We start from the raw sequence: 13342 nt of genomic DNA, 5'->3' as shown, positions 1-13342 counted from the left end.
AGGAAGGAAGGAAGGAAGGAAGGAAGGAAGGAAGGAAGGAAGAAAAAAAGAAAGGAAGAAAGAAAGAAAGAAAGAAAGAAAGAAAGAAAGAAAGAAAGAAAGAAAGAAAGAAAGAAAGAAAGAAAGAAAGAAAGAAAAGAAGGAAGGAAGGAAGAAAGAAAGAAAGAAAGAAAGAAAGAAAGAAAGAAAGAAAGAAAGAAAGAAAGAAAGAAAGAAAGAAAGAAAGAAAGAAAGGGGGAGGGAGGAAGGAAGGAAGAAAGAGAGAAAGAGAGAAAAAAGAAAGAGAGGAGGAAAGAAAGAAAGAGAGAGAGAGAGAGAAAGAGAGAAAGAAAGGAGGGAGGGGGAAGGAGGGAGGAAGGAAGGAAGAAAGAGAAAGAATGAAAGAAAGGAAGGAAGAAAGAAAGAGCAGGATGAGCAACAATAAAAAGGAGATAAGGCTGATGCACAAATACATTTTTTGTGCTTTTTCCCTTGATAAAATTATATCCTTTTCTGACACTAACTATTTGATAATGCCAAGGATCCTGCTGGGGAGAAATTTCTTTTCTGAGTCTTCGGTAGATGTAGCATCTCCATAGGATTTGTTCCCAAGGACAATGACATCATGTAAGGGTGCAAGAAGGTCCAGTGGTCATGGTGATGGTGTTGGTAGGGTGCTGTTAAAGGCTCTTTCACATGTAGCACTACAAGGACATCATGGTTTGACCTGTTTCATTCAGACAGACTTTTTTTTCTCATTGTGACTCACCGATTCAACTCTGTAAGCATGTTTGCCAGGCCCTTGTTGGGTCAGTGGGAGGAAGGTTGTTTTTGGTTGTGGTGATAGTGGTGTGGATGGTGATGGTGGTGATAATAGCAGGCAGCAGGGTCTAGACTAGAGGTAGGACCAGTGGAGGAAGAATATGGTTTTAAATACCTGCTATATTGGTCTAGAGGGGACCTCCTGATGGCCTCTGTCAAAGTGTGATAATAACTTTTACTGATTTACATCACCTTTTTTCTTTCCATTTCCATCCTCTCCTTCCTCACATCTCACATGTAAAAAGGCTTCACAAGCCAAAACTCAGTAGCACAAACATTACTTTCATTTCTGTGCATTTTATTAACCTTTGATTATTTTATGGTTTTGTCCCTTCACTGATGTTGGGTCATCTTCCAAAGGCACAATATAACAACTTATCAATAACCTTTTCTATGTGTGTAGTGTAGTGATGGACTTTGGAGTTAAAGGACCCGATATTTTATTTATCTTTTGTGACTTGTTGGAAAGTCTCTTAACCTCTCCTGGTTTCAGTTTCCTGTTCTGTAAAATAAGAAGTCTGAACTATATGACTTTTAAGACCCTAAAGTCAAGCTACCATAATCTCTGATCTTACAACTCTTGTTTCTTTTCTCCCATCATTCCTTCAAATCAGGTCCACTCAATATGCTGGAGGTTTCTTTTTGGATCTTTAGCATTGTCTCAACAGTTGTGGTGCCTGTGGGCTGTCCATCAGATAACTCTCACTCTCACTCATAAATGACTAGTCTAATTTTTTTTTTCCCTGACTGGTTAGATATCTCTGCTGCAATGAAACTTTCAATGATTTCCCTTAAGCTGAGTTGGAATAACAGGGATGGTGTGTTGAAAACAAACAGACCCCAAAACAACAAATTAAGAGAAGGAACTTTTCCGTATCTAATTTTTATTCATTAAATAAGATTCAATTCACTTCAAAGAATGTTATATCGTGGCCCTATTAATCACTGATATACCATTTCATTTTAGTAATTTAAGGAGCTGAATCTGGTACTAGACCGAATCTGGTAGACAATTGGCAAATCCAGATGTGAATGTTTTAAAATGTGTTTATCATATACAGGGCGCATGTACCCAGAGACATACAACTAGTAATGTTAACATCTATTTAAGGAACAATTCCTTCATTCCCTCCTCCCAAAAAGCTCTTAGAAGGAAAAAAAAATCGATATTATTTCCCTCCATTGTAACCATTGTAACACAATACACAGTGTCCTAGCGGTACCCCCCACCCACTCCGACCCCTTTCCTTTCTTAATGCCTTGCATATTGTCTGGGAAAGCATATGTTCTTGGTTAAAGACCTATTGTTTGCTAAATTGTTGTGGCCTTTTAGATTCTTTCTACCCTAATTTCTTCTCACCCCCTTCCCCCCCACCCGCCCAAAACATTATAAATAAACACATATACAATTTTACCAGCAAATTGAACATTTAGACTACTGAATAATAGGAATTGGGGTAGTCATACAAAAAATGGACACACCAATTGAGTGAGAGATGGAGAGAATGAGAAGGAACTAATACCATCCCCAAATTTTGTCTTCTCATAAATAAAGGCAATCTGTAAAACAAATTGGAAGAGAGAAATGGAATTAGGAATTATAAAGAAGACATTTCTATGCACTGATACTGTTTTTAGCCAGCATTTCTACAGGGCTTTTTGTGATTAGAGAAATCTCACATCAGATATATATGTTCCAAATGGAGGAAAATTTGCAGAGAGAAACTCAACACAATAAAAGCAAACAAAAATAATTCATCTGATATTGAATTGGAAAATTGGCTCAATGTTAGCTTTTTAATCCTGCAAGAACACTTTTGGGGAAGCTTCACAAAGCATTTTTGTGTTTGTCATGGGAGTTTGCAATAGCAAAACCTGGAAAGTGTTACCTACCATTAGCTGAAACTATTGTATTTACCTGTTATCATTATAACAGCACCAGAATAAAAAAGTCTTGTCAATGTTTCCATTCCACTTAGGACTTAGGCACGACAATTTGCTCTGGGCTAAAACCTGGCATGCAAGTCTAGGGCCAGTTTTATTTTTCCTTAAATAAATTTTGAAATACTTTTCATTTAAGCCATTTTTAGTCATAGAACATAAATAAAATGTAACTGGCTCCAGATGCTACTTGCACCCAGTGAAAAGCAACAAAAAAAAATTTTTTTAAGTAGTATCAGTTTTATAAAGAACTTAAAATTTTTCAGAGAAGTTATCATCCTTCAACCTGTCGACTTTGGTACAATATAAACTGGGTGCCTCTAATTAGTATTTGTGTTTGTGTTTCAATTTATTTGACTTGTCTTTCTGAGAAAATAGACAATCTGGGCTCCTTCTAGATCAGGGATCCTTAAAAACTTTTTTTTTTCCTCTCATAGGCCTCTTTTGCAGATTGGTAAACCTAGGTATTCCTTTTCAGAATAATGGTTTGTTACCTACATTTGTAATTTTGGGATGATAGATTTAAGTTAAAGGTAAGTGAAAATAAAGATCTATCCCCTCCAAATTCATGGGCCCCCAGAAATTTATTTATGGACTCTTTGGGAGTCCCTGCATTCTAACTTAAGAAATCCTAATGTAGACTACTGGAGTTAAGTTAGGATCCTCTGATGCTTTACACAGAATTATTTGTGATGCTAAAACCAAAAAGCACTCATTTCACAGCAACACTGAACATGCACTAATCCAGTCCAGACCACCCCTGTCCCACCCTAAATGCAAAATGAATTGCATTCATTTGTCTCCCAGTAGCTTTAATATCAAAATTCAGAGTATTCTGTGCTGAGTTAATTGGGGTGTCAAAGTATTGGTTCTTTTGTCATTCTAAGAAGTATGATCCTTCTCAGAAAGTTTTTGTCCTATTATCAAATTGTAGCAAGAAGAGAATATTAGAATGAGAAAGGACCTTATCTGCCAACTGGTTCAACTGTAATTGATAAAATAAACTCTTCTAAAATCTCTGCTTGTGAAAATTCAATGACAGGCGATCTACTACATCCCCAAACAATCTATTACCCATCTTTTCCCTTTACAATATGTTTTCCCTTACAATTAAGTCAAAATTCCATTATATTATAAACTATGAGTATATATTATTTCCTATATTATATATACACCCCAAAGCTTAACATAGTACCAGGAAAATAGTGACTGCATAATAAATGCCTTTTGATTGACAGATTTATTTACCTCTCTCAAACTTTTACCAATTTCTCCTAGTTCAGCCCTCTGGGACAAAGAAGAATAATCCTCATTCCATGTAGTAATCCTTTGAGGCAACTCTCATGATGTCCCTACTCTCAAATCTACTTTTTGTAGTTTTCCAAACTAAACATTTCAAGGTTTTTTTTCCATTAATTCTCACAAGGCACAGAAAGGGATATACTAGCAAATGTAAAAACAACTAGTTCTCAAAAATAGAATGCAAGCACAACACACTTTTAAATTTAATCTGCATAATTAATATGTTCTCTATCACTTTCTTAAATCTAGACAATTAGTAGAACAATAAATCAAGTCCTGATTTATGTCATTTGCTAATTCCTAAGATTTAAACGTTCTCCCTAAAAATTTAGCAGTTGATTCTCAGGAGCTGATTGAAGCTTGTTCCAGTACAACCCTGGCCAACATAGATGGTTATCAGGTTCAGGGCAATCTTTCAATGTGTTTAAATTTTAATTCCTCAAAATGAATTTGGAGACTTAGAATAAAAAAGGAAAATTATTCAAAAGCTTCAGCTCAGTCCTAGATCAGAAGGGAATTAAATCAATGCTACCACCATCCTAGGGCATACAATTCAGGAAGTCAGTGACACTGTTTGAACCAAAAGTAGTCCAAGAAATTTCATCATTAAAGTTCAAATATCTTCATAAAGTTTTTTATACTAACAAAACAGCATGGTATAGTGGATAAAAGTTTGGAACTAGAGCTAAAAAAAACCTGGGATTAATTATGACTTTTGATAGTAACTGGCTGTGTAACCATGTTTGGACAAGTCACTTAATCTCACTAAACCTCCTCTCATTAATCTCTACAAAAGAGACAGTAATACATTTGATATATACCTTTTAGGGTTTAGAGATTCTACTTTGGCATAATTCTCTCTCCCTCTCTCTGTCTCTCTGTGTCTCTTTCTCTCCCTCTCTCTCTCTCTCTCTCTCTCTCTCTCTCATACACACACATACACATACATCTCTCTCTCTCTCTCTCTCTCTCTCTCTCTCTCTCAACCCTCAACAGATGCCACCAAGAGGACAATTAGGTGTCTGACTCCTCTAGCTTAGAACTTGGTTCTACCTATAGAAACTGTATTTGAGATGATGGGGATGGGCCTTAGAGGACATCGATTTTGTGTTTTCTGCAATGGCTACTTGCCTTCTGAGCATATGGAAAGTATTGAATAAAATGGGTTTTTTTGTTATTAATTTATTGATAATTGTATTTCTTCTAGTCTCCCTGAAAAGTCAAGTAATTTTCTACAAGCAAATTTCAGACTCTTGACATTTGGGACATTGATCAGTATTATAGAGGAGAGATAATGAACTACAAATAAAATAACAGCAGATCTTTTATGTTCTTTCTTCAACTTAGCAAAGCAGTCTCCTTGTCAGGTTAGACTGTCCTTAACCCTGGGAGGGAGAACATGGAGATCTGTCTTAGGAAAGATTCTATGGCTGCTTAAGTCTCAAAACAGAGCTGGTATTGCAGTGGCAATTCTGTAGAACCACAGACCAAAGTGTTTCTTTACAGTTCCCTAAAGCATAATTACTGTGAATTTATTGCATGCCTTTATGAATGGTTAAGAGAACATAGTCCCATTAAACTTCTTTTCTTCCCCAGAACTTTAGACCAATGGACCAGAAAAATACCTGACCTGGAGCATTATTTATTGGGAAATGCCCTCACTTTCATACTATTCCTAAGATTCTTGACATTTATGGGATGCAGAGGAGAGTACATCATAAAGTAGGTGTTTATAATGGCCCTTAGAGTTGTTAGAAACCAAGAAAATCACAGTGTATCAAAGCAGACTTTATTAATTGTATTTTTTTTTCATGTTGTGGGTGAGTGTGAATCTAAAAGTCCTTGATGAAGGAAAAAAAATGTTTAACATGTTATTATCTGTATCTCAGTTCTTAAATGATCACACTTTTTTTTTTTTAAATAGTATATCAACATATTTATTTGTAAGGTTATAATGATCAAATATATTTCTGTTCTCTGAGACAATAAATATTAAATCTTTATATTATAAACAGACTTTTTCTTTAATAAGGCTTATCTCTAGGGAAATAATAAGTTATAATAGCTTTGGTTTTGTATTAATAAAATAAAAAAACCATGACTGTTTATGGAGAGATGCAAGTGCCTAGGAACCCATTTGTGTTTATTTTCCTAAATAAAGGTTCATATTGTGGTATATCAGAAAAGGAAGAAAAACTATATTTAAATATGATCTTTTCATTACCAATAATTATACTCCATTGGAGGGCTCAAAATAGTTACTATATTTTTTATAAATAAATGACACCCCCAAATCCTTTCCCTGTTCTTCCCCCAAGTCCCATAGTTACTTCATCTGGTGGCTGGGTGGCCAAAGGAACTCCTTTCTCTCTCTTCAATTTTTTTAAAAATTTTATCAATTTTTTTACTGTTTATATTGCACTTATTATCCTCAATATAACCCTGCTGGCTCCTCAATAGAACCTTATCTTGAATCAAAGAGAAATATGTTAGTGAAACTGATGAATAAAATGACTTCAACTTGCATCATATGCAACATTCCTGACCTATGGTCCCTTACTTCTCTAGATTGTTGCATGTAACCTAGCTTCAACCATTTTTTTTTAGTGTTTTCATTTACAACATAGTAATTATTTGTATATTGTTCTTTTCGTTTTATTTTCTTTCCTCTGTATCATTCAAGTCCTGCTATATATCTCTGAATTCTGCATATCTATCATGCCTTTGGCTTAATAATATCCTATTATATTTACATAACACAATTTTTCCATTCCTCAATCAATATATACCTATTTTGCTGTGAATGCTTGCTATCATAACAAGTGTTGCTATGGGCATTTTAATATATATTTGACCTTTCCAATATCTTTGATCTCCTTTGGGTACGTGTACAGTTAAATATATGAATTGCTTAATGAATTTTTCATATAATTCAAAAATTTTTTTTCCAGAATGGTTAGAGAAATTCACAGCTCCACCAACAAAGCATCAACATGCCTGATTTTTCTGCAGCCTTTCCAAAATTGATTATTTTTTATCATTTATGCTCTTTTTCAATGTTGCTCACATATTAAGTTTCAGATTCATTTTAAATAACATTTTATATTACTAATCATTTGAAGCATTTTATGGCAATTCAAAATTTATATTTCTTTTAAAAATATTTATTCACCTCCCTTTACCACTCTTCTCCTCTCTATTCCCATACAGCTGTTTCAATTTTTCTACTTATTTCAACCCATTAAGGTCTTCCTTCTCTGCTCCTTCCCCTTTCATTTGGAACCATCCTATATTTAGAGCACTGTCTTCATTGCTGAGTAAAAGAAAGATGTGATCTTGAATCATCAAAAGCTTAGCAGAAGGATTATTTTAAATTTAAATAAAAATATACAATATAATTTTAGAAGAAAGATAATAGGCACAGGATGGATCAGGATAAGCTCACTGGAAAAGATGAACTTTGAGCTAAGCCTCGAAAAAAAACCCTAGAGATTCTAAGAGGCAATTGTTAGGAGGAAGTATAGTATATTCTACTCTTATAAGGCAACATGTGTAAAGGCATCGAGATGAAAAATTGAGTTATATGTGTGAAAAGCAGCAGGAAGGGCTAGTTGGCTGTATCTTAGAGTTCATGAAAGACAGGGATGTGATTTGAGTATGGAAAGTTAGGTTAGAATAAACAGTGCAAGGTACTATGGGAGACAGTTTAGAAAAAAAGGATCATACCTTCATAGAATTTACAATCTATTAGGGAAGTGATAATTATTGACAGATAGTTAGAATATAGACTGATGAATGATAAGCATATCAAGGAACTGTGAAACAAAGTATTAGGTAAAAGATAAAGGAGGGAAAGTCCATCATCAAAAAGGGGGCAGGGAAAGCATAATAGAGAAAGTGGCATTTGAGTTTGGCCTAGAAAGAGATGTCAGTGTTAGTAAGGTGAAAATGGAGAGGGAGGATATTTTAGACAGAGGGAAATTGAGGCATTTTTCATTTGAGCAGAGTCATGGAGAAGTAAAAGCATAAAATATAGCCCTGTGACTCAGAGGAGTTCAAATTGGCTAGAGAGTGAAGGGAATGCCTATAGAGCAAAGTCACTACAATATTCCTGAGAGAAGTGGCTGTGACTGACTCTGAAACCTGAGGTATGTCTGATGTCCTCTAAACCCTTGACATTCCTGCAAAATTGAGAGCAGTTACAGACTAAGATAGTAAGGAGGGAGAGAGCTAATCCCTCAAGGCACCAAGGAAATCCCACTACATATGGGTATGATGAGAGATGGCAAATCATAGAATCTCAGAGTTGGAATTCACCTCAGATGACATTAGAACTGGGTGTCTATACCTAAATAGAAATTCCTTCTATGACAACCTCAGCAAGTAATTATCCAATCTCCACTAGAAGAGATCCATCTCTTCTAGTGATGGAAAACCTATTATCTTCTGATATAGTCCATCCCTCTTTTGGGATGATCAAATTATTGGGGAGTCCCACTCACCCCACCCCCATTACATTGTGCAGCAATCTGCCTTGGTGTATATCTATATATCGTTCATATTTCATTCAATTGTAGCCAAGTAGAAGGACCCAAATCCTTCTTCCATATGATAATGTTTTAGATAGGTGGAGACTACTATCCTATTCTCTAACTTTTTTTTCTCCTCTATAAACAAAACAAAACAAAAAATAACTCAGATTCCTTTAACTAATATTCACAGGGCATGTTCTCCAACTCTCTCATCATTTTGGTCATATTCATTTAGACATGCTTCAATTTATCAATGTCCTTCTTAAAATGTAATACCCACAATTAAATGCAATACTCCAGATGTGTTTTGATCATGGTAAAGTACAGTGGAATTTATCACCTCCCTCATAGTTTATGTACCCCCAATTATTGCTTAGCTGTATTTGCTAAATTGCATGGCTGATTTATATTGACTTTGTGGTCTATTGAAGGTCCAGGCCCAGGTCTTTGTAACATAAATAGTTGCTTGCTATGTTTCCATTCTCCTGTAGTTTTTTTATTGATTTCTAAAATTCAAAGTAGGATTTTATATTTATTTCCATTATATTTCATCTTCAAAATCCATACAACTTGTGAACTATTTCTAGCTGGTTTGGGGTCATATTGAACATCTAAGAAGCATGCTTTATATCAGACAACATAGAAGCAAGAAGAGAGCCCTGAGAATTTAGTTATCTTCCTCCAATTTGACCGACTTACAATCAATCAATCACTTACTCCTAGTATGTGGACACTTAATGCTATCTGTTCCACCTAACTATACTTCCATCTAGCTAGCACATACCTATCTTTTCAAGATGATGTCATGAAAACTTTGAGATTTATTTTGCCAAAACCCGGGCATTTTATGTGTAAGAATTATTTCTTTAATCTAGTTATTCAATTTACCTTGTTTAAAAAAATTGTATGATTTTGTTGTGATCTCTTCTTGTTATTCTTTGCTTTTTATGATAAACTCCTTCTTTAATGATCACAGGTCTTTATTTTAATAATATGTTCTATAATTATGCCAGGAATTCAAATCAAGCTACATCAACTATGGCATAAACATCCTATATTCTTTTTTTTTTAAGCAATTGGGGTTAAGTAACTTGCTCAAGGTTACACGGCCAGGTGTTTCTGGGTGGGTGCTAAGTGTCTGAGCCCGGGATTCGATCTCCAGGTCTTCTCAACACTGGAGCCGGTGCTCTTACTCGCTGTGCTACCTGGCCACCCCAACATCCTATATTCTTCCCTTTCTTTGACAACTGGTACATTTGTCTAGCAGCAGTTCTGTGACACCTATTAGGCAACATTATTTTCTTCAATGATTTTGACATTGGCTCAGCAATGCTATCCACAAGTCATTCATTTATTTTCCCATGAGTCTTTTAAATACATGGGTTGTGATCCTGATTGTTTAGAATCACTAGGGACCCTGAGATGCTCTCTGCCAATCTCCTCACTGACTTTGGGTTTTAATAAACCATGAACAAATGTTTGGGTTTTTTCTTCCTTGTTCAAATATCATATGGAGTCAAAATAAGGATTTGTTTTCCTATGTCATCCATTATTTATTATGATTGTCTCATTCATTCTGATTAGTGGTCATGTCTTTTTTTTTAAATCTTCTATCTTTTCTCATTAGGACAGAAATTCCTTGTTTTATTCTTTATACTTGAACAAATAAATGGATAAAAGGTTTATTAAGCAATTACTATGTATAGAGCACTGGTGATACAGCTAAAAACATAAGAGAATCCTTATTCTCAAGAAGCTTACATTCTAATATACTTGTTTTCCAACCATCTTGTATGGTGTCTGATGCATTATTGATATTTAAGAAGTTCTTCTTGATTTCTTTGTACCACCACCACCACCATCACCACTACCACTACTACTACTACTACTACTATTCTTACTCCTACTACTTTAATAAAATAAGGTGCATTATGTTATATCCAGAAGGGAAATGACAGCTAAAAATTTAGAAAGAGAAGAGATATTGAGCTGAAAGTTTAAAAAAGATTTAATATGAAATTAGAATTTAATAGTTGTATATTGAATGACTTTAGAATATTATGCTGCAAAAGTAAATTAATTCCATCATGTGTTAATAGCAATGCTAAGAAATTATGCTTATTTTTGCTTTAATTTTAAACATTATAATGTGTTTGTGAGGTAAAATACTTTTACTGAAAATTTCCTTAATCTATGTTATAACTTAATTTTTAACCTGGAAAATAAATAGTAATATACTCATCAATCAGTAAAGCTATCAGGTAAGAGGAAGATGTTAGCAACCTTTAAATAGAATACTGAGGAGATTTTAAACTAGCTCTAGGTAGATATTTTGAATTGCATTTACACATTCAAAAGAACTGGATCATGTAAACTTTTAATGCACAGTTTGACTATTTAAAAAAAATTAAATCACAACATTCCATTACCTGTTTCCATGCTTTTGTTCGTAGACATTAAGGCAGAGAGCACTGAACCCCAGAAGGTCAGATTCATTCTCAATGCCTGGAATGTACACCTTCCCTACTCCTTCCTCATAGAATCCATCTCTCTTAAAGCTTCAGGTCAAGCACCATTTTCTACCTATAGCCTTTCCTGATCTAATGTCTTCCCTTACAAACTACCTTATTTTAAAAACTACTTTCTATTTTTGTATTAAAAAAATCTTCTATATATTTATTTTTGTTTTTAACCTTCCTTCCCTTACCATTAAGATAGAAAAACTTTTTAGATAAAGATTTTTTTATTTTTCTGTTTTTGTGTTTTTATTCTCAGTGTCTGACACATAGTAAACTTTTGATAAATGCTTGTTAATTGACTGATATCTGTAATTTGTATTCCTTTTTCTATCCATATGAGTATATGTATGTATACACACACACATACACACACACACATTTGATGCCATGAATATAATTTCCCAAATATCCCCCACAGGTTGCTGCCCATCCATCACTGCTATTTGTTTTTCTGTCCTACCTGGTTTTGAGGTAGGGATTTGAGAAAGATTGGGATCAGATTTATCATTCTGTTGATGCAGAGAACTTGCAGATGAGAAAACACCCACTCACTAATGTAGATTAGAACTTTCTCTGCTACAAGAGTTCTCATGAGTTGACTGGGACATTTATAGTTTCAAATACTTGAGACATAGAGCAAGTAGGGAACTGTAATAAGAAGTCCAGACTCGGGTCAGTCCTTTAAACATGTGTGTATATGTATGTGTGTGTGTGTGTTTCTGTGTAATAGACTTCTTTGGCAATTTATATAGAACCAGGAGTGTGAACCTAGGACCTCAAGGCCACAGGTAGCCTTCTATGTCCTTGAATATGACCGTTTGACTGAGTCCAAGTTTTACAGAACAAATCATTTTTTTTTTTCCTTTTGGAGGGCAATTGGGGTTAAGTAACTTGCCCAAGGTTACACGACTAATTTTTTGTGTGGGTGTTAAGTGTCTGGGGCCAGAACCGAACTCAGGTCCTCCTGACTCTGGGGCTGGCGTTTTACTCACTGCTCCAACTAGCCGCCCCAAGAACAAATCCTTTTAATAAGGAGATTTGTTCTGTGAAGTTTGGATTCAGTCAAAGGGCCACACTTGATGACATAGAGGGCCACATATAACTTCAAGGCAGCAGGTTCTCCACCCCTGTTAGAACCATGCTTAGATTGAATAGGCAAAGTTAGGATAAATAACTTAATTGGGGGTGGCTAGGTGGCACAGTGAATAGAGTGCCAGCTCTGGAGTCAGAAGGCCCTGAGTTCAAATTGGACCTCAGACACTTAACACAAAACTAGCCATGTGACCTTGGGCAAGTCACTTAACCCCAATTGCCCTCTCCAAAAAGAAAAAAAAAAGATGATAACTTAATTGGCAGAATTTCTTTCGTTTTAGGAACTCATGTTTATAAAACATTGAAGAGGTTAAGTTTCAGTTAGAAGTCACACACATACAAATGTGTGTGTGTACATGTATGCATTTTCCTCATCCAAGTTCACAGACCATCTGAAATCTGCCCACATACTACTTGGCAGGTGCTTGGGCTCCAGATTAAGAAACTTTGCTTTACATCATAACATTCTACTATTTAACTTCCTGATAAAGATTCATTCACATCTTCCATCTCAAAGTCTTTGTTCTTCATTGACTCCTTGAAGTTTTTATCCATTGTTAAGTTCAGGTTCATTTTTCCCTATAAACTTCCCTATGAAAATGATCATATTTTATTAACCTGTATTTATACACATGTAGCTTTGTATAAATAAAAGGTAGTTAGGTGGCACAGTGGATAAAGTGCTGGACCTGAAGTCAAGAAGACTGATCTTCCCAAGTTCAAATACAGTCTCAGACTCTTACTAGCTGTGTGACCCTGTTTGCCTCAGTTTCCTCATCTGTAAAATGAGTTGGAGATGGAAATAATGAACTACTCAATTATCTTCAAATGGGGTCATGAAGAATCAAACACAACTGATACCAGTGAACGACCCCCCACAGCAGTTGCTGATTGGCCCTGGTAGCAGCAAGCACCCCAAGCGTCCTCAGGGTCGCTGCCAACACAGGTTCTTGGATCTGCTTTGTTAAAGGAAAGCAACTCAAAATGTGTCAACAAGCTTACTTTAATCAATCAAACATATATCGTTTACCTCGTTCAGGGGAAAAAGGTCAGCACCCCGAAATTCAAAGTATACAGGCAGAATTATCAAGATAGAAACAGATCAAGGAGACAGCTTTCCAAACTGTCCAACCATTACATCCATACCCAGTCAAC

General features: G+C 35.3%; 1 long non-coding RNA gene across 2 annotated transcripts in view; it reads left to right on the top strand.

Annotated features, from left to right (window-relative positions):
- Positions 1–13342, top strand: part of LOC138164484 (uncharacterized) — a 38210-nt gene that overhangs the window by 9268 nt on the left and 15600 nt on the right. For both annotated transcript variants that reach the window (XR_011169077.1, XR_011169076.1), the window contains one exon: positions 5641–5766. This is a non-coding gene — a long non-coding RNA (uncharacterized lncRNA). The remainder of the gene's footprint in view (positions 1–5640; positions 5767–13342) is intronic.

The sequence above is a fragment of the Petaurus breviceps genome, unplaced genomic scaffold, assembly GCF_028583685.1.
Source record: "Petaurus breviceps papuanus isolate PSGF00001 unplaced genomic scaffold, PetGlider_PUasm1.0 189, whole genome shotgun sequence".
Lineage (NCBI taxonomy): Eukaryota > Metazoa > Chordata > Mammalia > Diprotodontia > Petauridae > Petaurus > Petaurus breviceps.
The sequence above is the reverse complement of the archived record's forward strand: the minus strand, read 5'-3'. Positions and strand labels throughout refer to the sequence as shown.